This window comes from Diadema antillarum, unplaced genomic scaffold, assembly GCF_040938485.1.
Source record: "Diadema antillarum isolate AM-2024a unplaced genomic scaffold, OU_Dant_1.0 seq00001870_RagTag, whole genome shotgun sequence".
NCBI classification, from domain to species: Eukaryota; Metazoa; Echinodermata; class Echinoidea; order Diadematoida; family Diadematidae; genus Diadema; species Diadema antillarum.
This window is the reverse complement of record NW_027272539.1, coordinates 599,936-612,415: the sequence shown is the minus strand read 5'-3', so window position 1 is coordinate 612,415 and position 12,480 is coordinate 599,936. Positions and strand designations below refer to the sequence as shown.

Genomic DNA, 12,480 nt, shown 5'->3' with positions numbered 1-12,480 from the left:
AAAATAATGTATCAATATATCAATCTTTGTCAGCTGACAGGTTGATGTGTTGTGTTTTGTTTTTGAGTGGTGTGGTGTGGTGTGGACCGTGTACGGTGGTGTGTGTTTGTGTTGTGTACAGTGTTGAATGTGTTGTGTTGTGTTGTTGTGTTGTGTTGTGTTGTGTTGTGTTGTGTTGTGTTGTGTTGTGTTGTGTTGTGTATTGTTATGTGATGTTATGTAATATTATGTTATGTTATGTTATATGTTATGTTATGTTATGTTATGTTGTGTTATATGTTATGTTATGTTATGTTGTGTTATGTTATGTTATGTTATGTTATGTTATGTTATGTTATGTTATGTTATGTTATATTATGTTATGTTATGTTATGTTGTGTTATGTTCTCTTATGTTATGTCATGCTATGCTTTATTGTGTTTGTGTTTATGTTTGTGTTTGCGTGATTCTTCTTGCTGGACAGAGAGTTTTGGCAGGACCAACTGGGTAGTCTCACTCACACCAAACACTGAATGTATTAAGCCAGTTTGGAATTATACGTCGATCATGGCCACATTGCCCAGCACATTGGTACGAATTACCTATCTATTTTCTCAGTCGGCAAGGGGCACTTTATTCGTTTTCAAAGTATAACACAATTCATTCCTTTACATAACAACTTCTGGGATTAACCAATCCCGTTGAAACAAACAAAAAGAAAAATAATATCTTGGGTGGACCAGATGACCATCAAGAATGATACGTCAATTAACACTTGGGAAAGCATCCATTTTATTTTTATTTTCATTATTTTGAGGTGAATGTATTGACCATGACGTCTTTTTATTGATATAGCCAAATACATGTACCACACTTGCTGGCAGGTGGGTGTGCTGACAAGAAGCATCTATAAGGATTGTCACGATAATCATTGCATCAAAGAATAACTGATGTTTATTTCAGTGAATTTAAAAACGACCATAGTTGTTGGTCTGAATTCCTTCTTCTTCTTTTTTTTTTTCTGGCCATGCGCAAAGTGGAACTGCGAACTGGCCTACTACATTCCAGTGCACTCACTGTTTAAACGAAATCCTCACTGCAACGAAATAAAAACTCAGGCTCCACAGCTTTCATTAAAATATCTTATAATACTTTATTGTTTGGTTTTGATGAAATATCAATACAATGGAAGAAAATTGACGATCCCCAGAACTAGGTTATATATATCAATTGATATCCTACCTTGATTACATACACCCTTGTATAATATTTCATAATAACAAGACTGCCATACGCACTAACCCATACTGGAACAGAATAAGCAGCACAACATAAAACCTGTTAAATCTGGAAAATTGCCTTTACTTGAAGCAAACTACTAGATAAGTATAATTATAATCATTGAGCATACGTATAAATACATATCACTTGCATACGTAAATTTACATATCATTTATATGCGTAATACAGTAATAGAAGAGTATAATAAAGAATTTTGATCATCGAAATACCATGCCCAAAAAGAAGCAGTATTGAAGCTGTTTACGCAAATAAAATAAAAGGTTACTGAGGTTCAAAGTTATCTTTCTTTCTTCATGTAGCCACAGTCAAATTTCCGATGAAAAAAATGTTGTGAATGGTCATTATGTTCACAAAATATTACGCAAAGAAAAGATATGGTAAATTCGTTTTACTTTGAATCACTCCTTCGTAGATTCTACAATAAAGACAAATATTACACAGAAGGAAGGGAAATATTGGTGGCATGACAACTTTACATGCCACACATTCTGACGAGAAAACAAATCACCAACCCCAACGATATCAGACATAAAAGCAACAAGAAAACTCAAGCGCCATCGTCCCCAGCCTCGATCGATCTGTACTCCAACGTGGGCCGAACAGGCCACACCCACTTTGCACAAATGCATACTCATGACACAAAACTTCTGTCAAACACTACGGGTCTTTTTTTATAACTCTACACGACTAGCCGGATTCCAACATATGGGGAAAACTTTTCCAACATTCTTAAAATGTCTTAACAAGAATCTCCAGTGAATTAGAATATATACGATATGAAAGATGATTAATCAATATGTGACGTATGTATCTAGGCCTAAACACAAGACTTCTTTAGCATGATAGTGGGATTCATTGTACCTATACAGATCGCGAGACTTGGATCATGATCGTTTTAGCTACCCCGCTATATTTCGTATGTGTGAACGCGGCTTTAGGGAAATTTGCTGCTTTTCAGCGTGCGTGTAACGGTGGTGAGCTGCGCGATGGAGGTCTGGGCCCTCTGAGTGTTTTCTTGAATATATGGAATCATGGTAATTATTCAATAGTATACGTAATTATGTCTCTCGTTGCAAAAAAAAAAAGAAAAAAAAAGAAAAAGAAATGAGTGCCAGCTGGTAAAGCTCTAACGGTTTACCTCAAAAGGGGTAAGTTATCTAGATTTCAAAGAAGTATGAAATTCTAAATGCCTATACTTACAGTAAAAAGTAATAAACAGATGTTTTTATCATGCGAATAATGTCATTTTTCTGAAATGAATATTTGTAAATGGATTGGAATACTAAAGAAGGTAAAAATGTGAAAGTATGGTTGCCATTCGATGATATTCTGACTACATCGTGGAAATGCTCGTGGTATTAATAGGTATTGTAAATGTGGCCCAATTGAGGTAGTCATGTTTAGGACTTCCGCTGTACTGCGCATGTCTGGAAGGGATGCGTGTTCCGCGTTGTACCCACAATGCCATCGAAACACAGAGGTGGAGCGTCGTCTGGTTTCTTGAAGCTGTAGCGGTGAAGGAGACTGGTGAAGAACAGAAAGAGTTCCATCCGGGCTCGTTGCTCACCGAGGCATACCCGACGACCTGGAAGTGAAAGATGACGTAATACCCACTTTAGAAAGAGCTATGTTGGCCAGTTTCCGGCATGTGTCTCTTAGCTTCTTGTGCACACAGCTTGCGTCTGATTGGCTGAGGGCAAATTTGTCGGACAAAACGCTTCAAGAAAAATGATAATGCCCGTGTAGTTGCATTCTAGCCTTTTGACAAGGCCCCTTTGCTGTATAATAATGATGATAATGATAATAATAATTATAATAATGATAATAATAATAATAATAATAATAATAATAATAATAATAATGATAACAATAATACTAATTATAGGGGCTATAACTTGTATAGCGCACAGGTCCACCTTTCGGTGTTCATGGCGCTTCAAAAAACAAACAAGCAAACACACGAATTATACATGATCAAACTTTCTAACAAAGAAGAAATGGTAAACAACGAACAAACACATACCAGATAAAGAATACATCATTGTTCCTAACATTACAGACTGCAATAATCCTCACAGTGAGAGGAACAGATACATTTTAAGTTTGGATTTGAATGTTTCTGTAGATGGCGGTTGCCTTAACTAAAGTGATTCCAAAAATGGTCCCATAACGGAGAAAGCACGACTCCACCCATGCACGATTTATCTATTTTTACTCTGGGTGTTTGGAGTAACAATGCATCTGATGAAGAATGTAGACTTCGTGTCGGATTGTACTTTTGAACAGAGTTACTTAGGTATGGGGGGGGGGAGAATGAACTGAATGATGTACTAATAACAGAATTTTGAAAATATTTTTTTTTCTAAAGATAACCAATGTAAAGAACAGAGAATAGGTGATATGGAATTAAAGAAATTAGGAAAAGTTAATACAAGTTTATATTATGTGCGAATAAAGCGTACGTACCCAGTCGAACGTGACGTCCTGATTTTGCTCACTATAAAAAAACAGAGTGACAGGGCGTTGCCAAAAGGCTATTGATAGTAGGGCCTACGTGCAGAGGCTTTTCGACATTGTTTGGATCACTGCATGTGAGTACTGACAATGGCAATGGGGTGTTTTGTTCACGGAAGTTTGTGTGTGTGTGTGTGTGTGTGTGTGTGTGTGTGTGTGATAATTAATGAAAAATCAAGAAAATCGATCAATTGATAAAGATTAATTTTGATGAACTTACAAAAAGTTTATTTTATATTTCGCTTGTTAATAATTTCATATATAAAAGCTAAATAATAAAAAACATAAATAACTCACCAGCACTGAAGATGATCAGTTCGTCACGCTTGAGCAGCTCGCCGTCTTTCCCGAGGAACCTTTCGGGCCTGAACTCGTTGGGGGCGTCCCAGTGACTTTCGTCATTCACGACCTTGAAAAGGTTGCCAAGGATTATGGCGCCTTTAGGGATGTGGTATCCCTTGACCGACGTACTCTCGGCCGCGACGTGTGGCAAGGTGAGTGGCGTCACATTGCCACGTCGCATGCACTGTGATGAAGGATGGAAGACAGACATGCATGGTGTTGTTAACACAGAAAGTAACCAATCAGAAGCACTGAAATGAGCCACGTGTTTGCTATTCATTCTCTTACTATGTATACGGGGATGCAAAAAGTGTGCAACGAAAATGAAGTCTAACAGCACGGCGTATCTATGGCACATTGCATGAAAGGCATTATGTGCAACTGCACGCTCACTAAACCCCACAATGCATACTTTAGTATTGCAATCATTGATTTCTTCTATAAACAATTTTCAGTTCGTGTAGTCTCTGTGTGATGAGTCGAGTGTTTAGCTGAAAAGAACATCTTGGCTTTTTAGCATGTTCTACATGTAGCTGATCGACTGATATATTTACCCATAAAGGTAGGGCCGACTGAAATGCCGTTAATTTTCGATGTTATAAAACAAATAACGCACAGTTTCCTGTTCGCAATGTTAGTGGAGATGCAGCTCACACACTATTTGATGAAAATCGAGTTTTGGAATGGCTGAGAAATCCAAAAACAAAGTAAAACAAAGCGATTGTAATGAAAGATGGATTTCACCTGTTATTAGGAATGCTCTGTTTGATATATCAGCCACTTCAAAACCATTTTTTTTTAAATAAAGGTCACATTCCTCTTGGAATTACACGCTCTTTCATATTTCATATACAAGAGGTTTTTCATTGTCCTACCCCCCCCCCCCAAAAAAAAAATAGAAATCTGAAGTTTTGTCTGAACCCAAACTATACCTTTCCTTTAAACACGTAATTATGTAGTGAAGTGAAACATTAAACGTGTATAATAGTCTTACTTCCAGCACCACGGCGTTGGTGTAAGGCAGATTTTTACGATCATCGAGCCGGGGGAATCGATCCCTTCCAACCACCTGATCGAGTTCCTTCTGAACACGTGACTGTACATCTGGGTGCGTCATCATGTACATGATGGCCCACTTGAGGGAGGTGGACGTAGTCTCGGTTCCAGCGATGAACAGATCGACGATACTGTAGGTCAAATTGTCGTCATCAAAGGATGTTCCTTTCCCCTGATGAATGTGAAACATACAAAAATGAATTTCATTCTCTTATTTTCAATTTCCTCATTAAACTTCCTCTGGTATTACTACTGAAAAATGCAACAGTAAATTTTGTTAAAAGATGAAACAAAAATAATACTTCCAAAAACAACGTCAACGTCTCGAAGAAAATTCAATATATGAATACAAAGAACAAATTGTTAGAATCTTATCAGGTCTGACTCTCTCCCTGTTGTTTTTTCCGAAAAAATTGAAATATGGGTTGTTTCTTTTTTCAATTTTAATTCATATTCACACATTGTTTCAACCAAATACCACAAGGAAACCGCAGAAAGGCGGATACAACGTTATCCGTACTTTAAGAAATCTTTAGGGTTCATCCATGTCAGCCTTTACAATTTGAATTCGGATTGATAAAGAGTTTTAAAGAGATTAAACGTTTTGTTTCTTTTTTTTTGTTTCGTTTGTCTGTTTGCTTGCCTTATTGTGGCTATCATTACCTCCGCCAAGGAAGGAGGTTTTGTTTTCATTGGCGTTGGTTTGTTCGTTTGTTAGTCTGTCTGTCTGAGTGAAAAATAACTCAAAAGTTGTGAAAGGATTTGGATGAAACTTGACATTAGGAATGATTGAGAATGATACGAGGAATAGATGATTGAATTTTGGTAGTGATCCGGGAGTTTTGTGGATTTTATGGAGGATTGTCGATATTTTGGCAGGTATATAGGGTCAATGAACTTGGGAGTTCAATCTGAGCATCATTATTAATGTTATTATTGTTATCATTATTATTACCATTATCATCATTATTATCATTGTTATCATTATCATTATTATTATTATTATCATTATTATCATCATCATCATCATTTGGATATTTGCAAACGCGCACTAAAGTGCATGCTCTGCTCCGGAGAGGCGTCGCGCGGCTGGAAGCTGATGACGTAAACAAAAGGCTTCTATTATTGTAAAAGTGGGCTATTTTCAGCGTGCATACACGAATGGAAATCAATGATCTAGTGGAATGACTGAGCTGCTTGGCGGAGGTCTGCGCTCTCAGATCGCTTCTCTCGTTTCTCATGGATTTCTCCATTGCAGTTCATTCTGACTTGTCAAAGCCACTCACTTCGAATTCCTTCATACGCTTCAGGTAGATGTCGATGAAATCTCTCGGGTTGTTCCAATCGATGTCCTTTCGGTGAGTTTCGACTATTCGCCTGATGAAGCCGACAACACTCTGAATGTTTTCTTTCATCTTTCGGAAGCGTCCGGGAAACTTCGAGATGCCCGGAATGGGAAGGTAGAATATCAAGCCACCCGCACTCGTCATTTCGAGGTTGGAAGTTACGAGTCTCAGCATCTGCGAAGGACCAGAAATTTAAGACACTAATGAAAACTATAAAGAAGCAGACAAAAATATTTCTTAACAGGGCCGGCAGAACCGGGAGGCGGGGTGGGAGCACTGCAAAAAGTCCGGTGTTAAAAAGTGAACACCGAGCTGGTGTTAAATTTTCGGTGCTCATTTATGGTGTTAAATTAACACCTCCGGGTGTCATTTCCAAATTTTAAACTGTTTTTTTTTTTGAAGAGTTTCTTAGTAACTGCACTTCTTGTTGATTTTTTGATTTAAACAAGACTATCAAGAATTTTACATTAAAATACTAGATTTTTGAAAAAATGTGAAAATAAATTTACACCAAAGTAACACCAGCTGGTGTGGTCTCTTATCGAAGCTGGACGGGTGTTAAACCATTGATATTAACACCAACAAATATCAAATCAACACCATGTGGTGTCATTTTTGAATTACACCAGTACAGTGTCAAAATAACACCAGGTACAGTGTCAAATTAACACCACGAAGTGTCAGGTGAACACTTTTCAACACCACCACAGTGCATTTTTAACACCTGCGGGTGTGGTCCTTTATTGAAGTTTGATCGGTGTTAGATTTAACACCCGTGGTGTTAAATCTAACACCGATGTTTTTACAGTGAGGGGGTGGGGTGGGGGGAGACATAAACATACAACTTAGTACTATAGAAGTGACAAACATCATAGACATATCCACCATACTTAAGTTGGACTCGAACCAACGACCTTAAGATTGCTATGCATGCGTCATCACATTACAGAAACTCAACCAGTGATGGTTCTAATCCTTATATAGCGAGCAGCCCGCCAATTTGCGTAATCATTTTAATCATTGAATTCTTGCGTGGAGTTGTTCTTATTTCAACTAATTGACAATATGTGATTGACATGATACGTGAGCCATGTCAGTGAAGGATTTTGAGAAAACAGTTGCGATGAAAACAAGTCGGTGCACACCTCCCGTTATTTCTTTTAGTGTGTTAAATAATAAAATGAAAATGGATGGCGCGCACGCGTCTCTCCCCCCCCCCCCCCCCACTCCACTGCCGAATTTCTGCATCCGCCCCTGTGCAAGAAGTATTGATTTATCAAAACCTACCTCAACGAACTCTTCGTCGTCGTAGCTGTACTGCGTGCCAAACACCACGGAACAGATAATATTGGAAACAGCTGCAGAGAGGAGGTCATTGGGGTCGAAGGGTTGACCTCCTTTTTTCTCGAAAGCGTCGACGAGCTGGCCGACTTCGCGGGCGACTGTGTCCTCGTAGTTCTTCTTGCCGACTCCGAGACTACGGAACACCGTATATGGACGAACTGTCTCTGTTCTTTCCATACTTCACCATTCGACAGGGTAACTCCTGTTTTACGTGTACACACAAACTCGTGTAATTAGTCTGTTCCGTACTATCAGAATATACATCTATTATGTCGTGCAATCAAAATGTTACCATGAAGAGGGTAAATGGTTAAAGCACCAGTTTTTTATATTCCTAAGCAAGTCCGTCAACAGAAAGAGAGAGAGAGAGAAAAAAAAAACAACCTTTACAGTCTACCTCAGTTGCTATACATAGCAATTAAGGACCCGTTCAGCAGCTATACAAATATCCAATATTTTCTTACAACCATACGCTTTTAGCAGCTTTTTATCAACATTTTATTATATCCAATTAACAGGAATGGAGTTTACTGTTTTTGCTTTAAAACCCTTCATACATGTCACATAATAAGCATGCATATCAATACATAATATCTGTTCAATACATATGTCTGGGTTAAATAGCTTTATTATGTCAATATGTTATTATGTCAATAAATGATAAAACGTGCGACTCCCATTGTGTCACCTAAAAATAAACAGGCGACACAAGGGAAGACCGATTATGTAACAAACATATCGAAGAGAAATACGAAGTATTATCTGAGTGTACTTTTGCAGTTTGATACAGAAATTTACTCCATTACGATTTTGAAGAGTTTCATCGTAAGATGAGTTACACGCCATTTTTAAGCATTGACAAGTTTATCATCCCATAAGGCAATATAAAAACCTTTTCAATGAGACCACACTAAGTGTAGCATCACAAGAAATGTTTTTGAAGTTATAACTAAAAAAATCCTATATGTTCTTTTTTTTAAGGGGGAGGGTTCTCAGCAACTTTCAAAGTTCATTATCCCACAACAAAGAAAACTTGGAGGGAAAGAACGTAAGGTAATTATAGCAATTAAGATAGACGTATCTTAACAAAGAATCTTTTGGAGACTTAGACACTGATGATAATGCTCACGTGACAAAATAAAGTAGTAGTAGTAGTAGTAGTAGTAGTAGTAATAATAATAATAATGGTAATAATGATGATAATAATAATAATAATGATAATAGTAATAATAATAATAACAATAATAATAATAATAATAATAATAATAATAATAATGATAATAATAAATCAATGTTTTATTCATCCAGGGTAGCCTCTTCAGGTTTGCACTGCTGTACAAGGGCACCCTGCCATTATCATTAACTTAGTGTTGCCGGGTACCCATTTATACACCTGGGTCGAGAGGGACATGGTGGGTAAAAACATCTTGTCCAAGGACGTAAGCACTGGGCGGGATTCGAACTCGGGTCTTCGAGTCTGGGGTCTTATGCCACACACCTCCACTGTAGATGCATGTGCGACAGAATCTGATATTCTTGCAACTCGGAAGGTTACAGGTTCGATACTCACCGTTGTTAGCAAACCCAGAACTCTCCTCATACAATCGGCTGCCCGGACGATCGTTGAGTTTGGGATTCTGAAACGTCTCGCGGATAATGGACAGGGAATTGACCATTACTATGGTAACCGGTCCGACGGTGAAAGAGTATATCTCCCCATATTGTTTTGCCCATCGGAAGTGAATAGCTCGAGAGGGCTCAATTTGCTCCTAGTTAAACAAAATATAACAAAATATATCATTAGAATGTAGACTTTGTACATAATACGTTTATGTTCTCAGGCATAAAAGATATGCATGAACACATCTGTATAATGCGCATGTCTGTATATACAGTCAAACCTGCCTTAGCGGCCACCTCTCTATAGCGGCCACCTGTCTACAGCGGCCACTGAAAAATCCCCCGAGAGAAAAGCCATGTTAAAGACCCTGTGTATAGCGGCCACCTGTCTAACGCCGCCAGCGGCCACAAATTTTGTTTCCCGCGGTAGATTTTAACCTGTCTATAGCGGCCAAAAACCCGATGGAGCCGTAGCCGAGCCGATAATTCAGCGTGTTTTTCTGCTTTTTAGCCGTGCCAGTCATTCCTGGGCAGCGTTCAGTGATCGCTACCGCTGCATTCATCACTTATTCAGTCACAATAATGCACTAGTATTAAGCTTTCTTCATGACTGTGCACATGCTACATGTATAACTGTGCGACAATTTCATAAACACCGGCATTGTTCTATGCATGATACACACGTGTGCATACGTACACACATACATGTACATGTAAGTATAGATGTATACAACGATGATACATGTACATGTAGGCAATGCACACAAAGTTGGATCACCTGTCTACAGCGACCACCTGTCTATAACGGCCACTTTTTCCGTATCCCTTGGGTGGCCGCTATAGACAGGTTTGACTGTATTATCATTGCATTTATCACTATTACAGATGTAAGAGATCACCTCGTATATTGTCATTTCAAACCAATATGAAGAGGCAGAATGAGTATCAACATACTGAGGATTTATTCCCCACCCTAGAAAATAAACACAAAAATAACAATATCACAATCTGAAAATTACATTCTTTTGACAGACTTAAGATTTTTTTTATTCATTACTTTATCATCTTAAGCCATGTTCGACGTTGAGAATTCTCGCCTGAAATATTATGTCTCCTGTTCAAGGGATGGTATTGTTTGAGGACAAGGATTGAAGCTTTTCACTTTTTGTGAGATACCAAGAAGCCACTTATGAAATAGTACAGAGCATAATCATTCTAAGAGGAATTCAAAGTTTATCTGATGAAAATTGGTTTTGAAGTGCCTGAGACACCAAAAACAAAGTAAGACAAAGCAATCATAGTAAAAGGTGGGTCCCATCTTTTATTAGGATTGCTCTGTTTTGAATATCTCAGCCATTTCAAAACCAATTTTCATCAAATACCGGTAAATGCTGAATTCCTCTTGGAATAACATGCTCTTTCACATTTCATAGGAGGTTTCTCATTACCTCACCCAAAAATGTAAGAAACCTGAAGTTAGCTCTTAACCGACACTCTACGATCCCCACTTAAGCGGTTACGTCTAAAATGTAGGAAATATCACTTTCCAATCAGTCTTACAATAACAACAACAACAACAACCCCCCCCCCCAAAAAAAAAAAAAATAGATAAGCGAGAGCTCCATTTCCTGAAAGTTTTCGCGGTCATTCTATCCCTGTGCTTTGAAATGACAGGTTAAAGAAATGGCATAGTATTGGTTGAGATGAAGATTGAGCTTTTCTATTATTGCGAGATACTAAAAACAACTTGTTACAGAGCATACAATTCTTAGAAAAACTGAGCATTTTATTTGATGAAAATCACGTTCGAGAGGGCTGAGATATCCAAAAACAAAGTAAAACAAAGCGATCCTAACAAAGAAGGGTCCCACCTTTTATTTATTTAGGATATTTTGTTTTTGGATATCCCCGCCATTTCAAAAACAATTTTCATGAAATACACTCTGAATCCCTCTTAGATTTACATTCTCTGTCATATTTCATCAGAGACATGCCATAACCTCACAAAAAAAATTTAGAAACCTGAAGGCACAGCTCATCATGAATTATGTACCATCCCTTTAACAATGTTTCAGTTTCCGAAAAAAAAAATCCGAAAGAATCTGGGAGCGGCAAACAATTATATCCAGCTTCCCAAGCGGAAACATCTCCTCAGTTGTTGTCAGTCAATGCCCCCTCTCCCACTGCCCCCCCCCCATACACACACACATATTACCATTTTCAAATACCCTCATGTTGTTTGCACTAATAAACAATAGATAGAGAAGTGAACTGAGAGTCGAGAGTTTATCGGTGGTGGCGAACAAGTAATATTATAACATTTTGCTGAATTATAACCCGGCGCTGAGTTGTTACCTCATTATCGTAAAAAGGACACCAAAGAACGGCACCCCGCTAGGCCCGGGTGGAAGATTCCGTGGTCGACTCAGATATCGCCTCACGCACCAGGCGACGAGCAGGGAGATGATACCGAAGATGATCACCTGTCTTCTAGCTCCGGAGTCTGTCTGCGACGAGTCCATGGCTTAGCCAGCTGTCGCAGTCAGCTTTGTATCGGATAATACTTGCTTTCCTGTTTGTGGTTGTAATAATGACGACAAAGCGATGGAATCATACCGTAAGTTCAACATTGAACACAAGCATAGACAGTTTTTGTGGAGAGTACTCGTGACTGGAGGTCGTACATCATGGACACTGAGCACTTTAATGTATACTGTAGGTCTGCTGTCTTCTAAACTATTTTTTTATTGTATCATTAACTTGTCAATGACATGCAAAAAATAAAAATAAACAGCGCTCAATCGATTGCATCATTCGCCCTTTCATCACACTCGAATTGCAAATGTGGATTGTCATCTCATGAAACAATGTGTAACATAACCAATAGGCCAACGGACGAAGTGAAAGCATCAGTCACATGATAACACTGACGTGTGCCGGATGTCATACAGTCACGTGACAGTACTTCATTCTGCTA

At 38.3% G+C, this 12,480-nt stretch overlaps 1 pseudogene; it reads right to left on the bottom strand.

Annotated features, from left to right (window-relative positions):
* Positions 1-2,681: 2,681 nt before the first annotated feature.
* On the bottom strand, positions 2,682-12,025 carry LOC139712872 (cytochrome P450 2J6-like; annotated as a pseudogene).
* Positions 12,026-12,480: the final 455 nt, after the last annotated feature.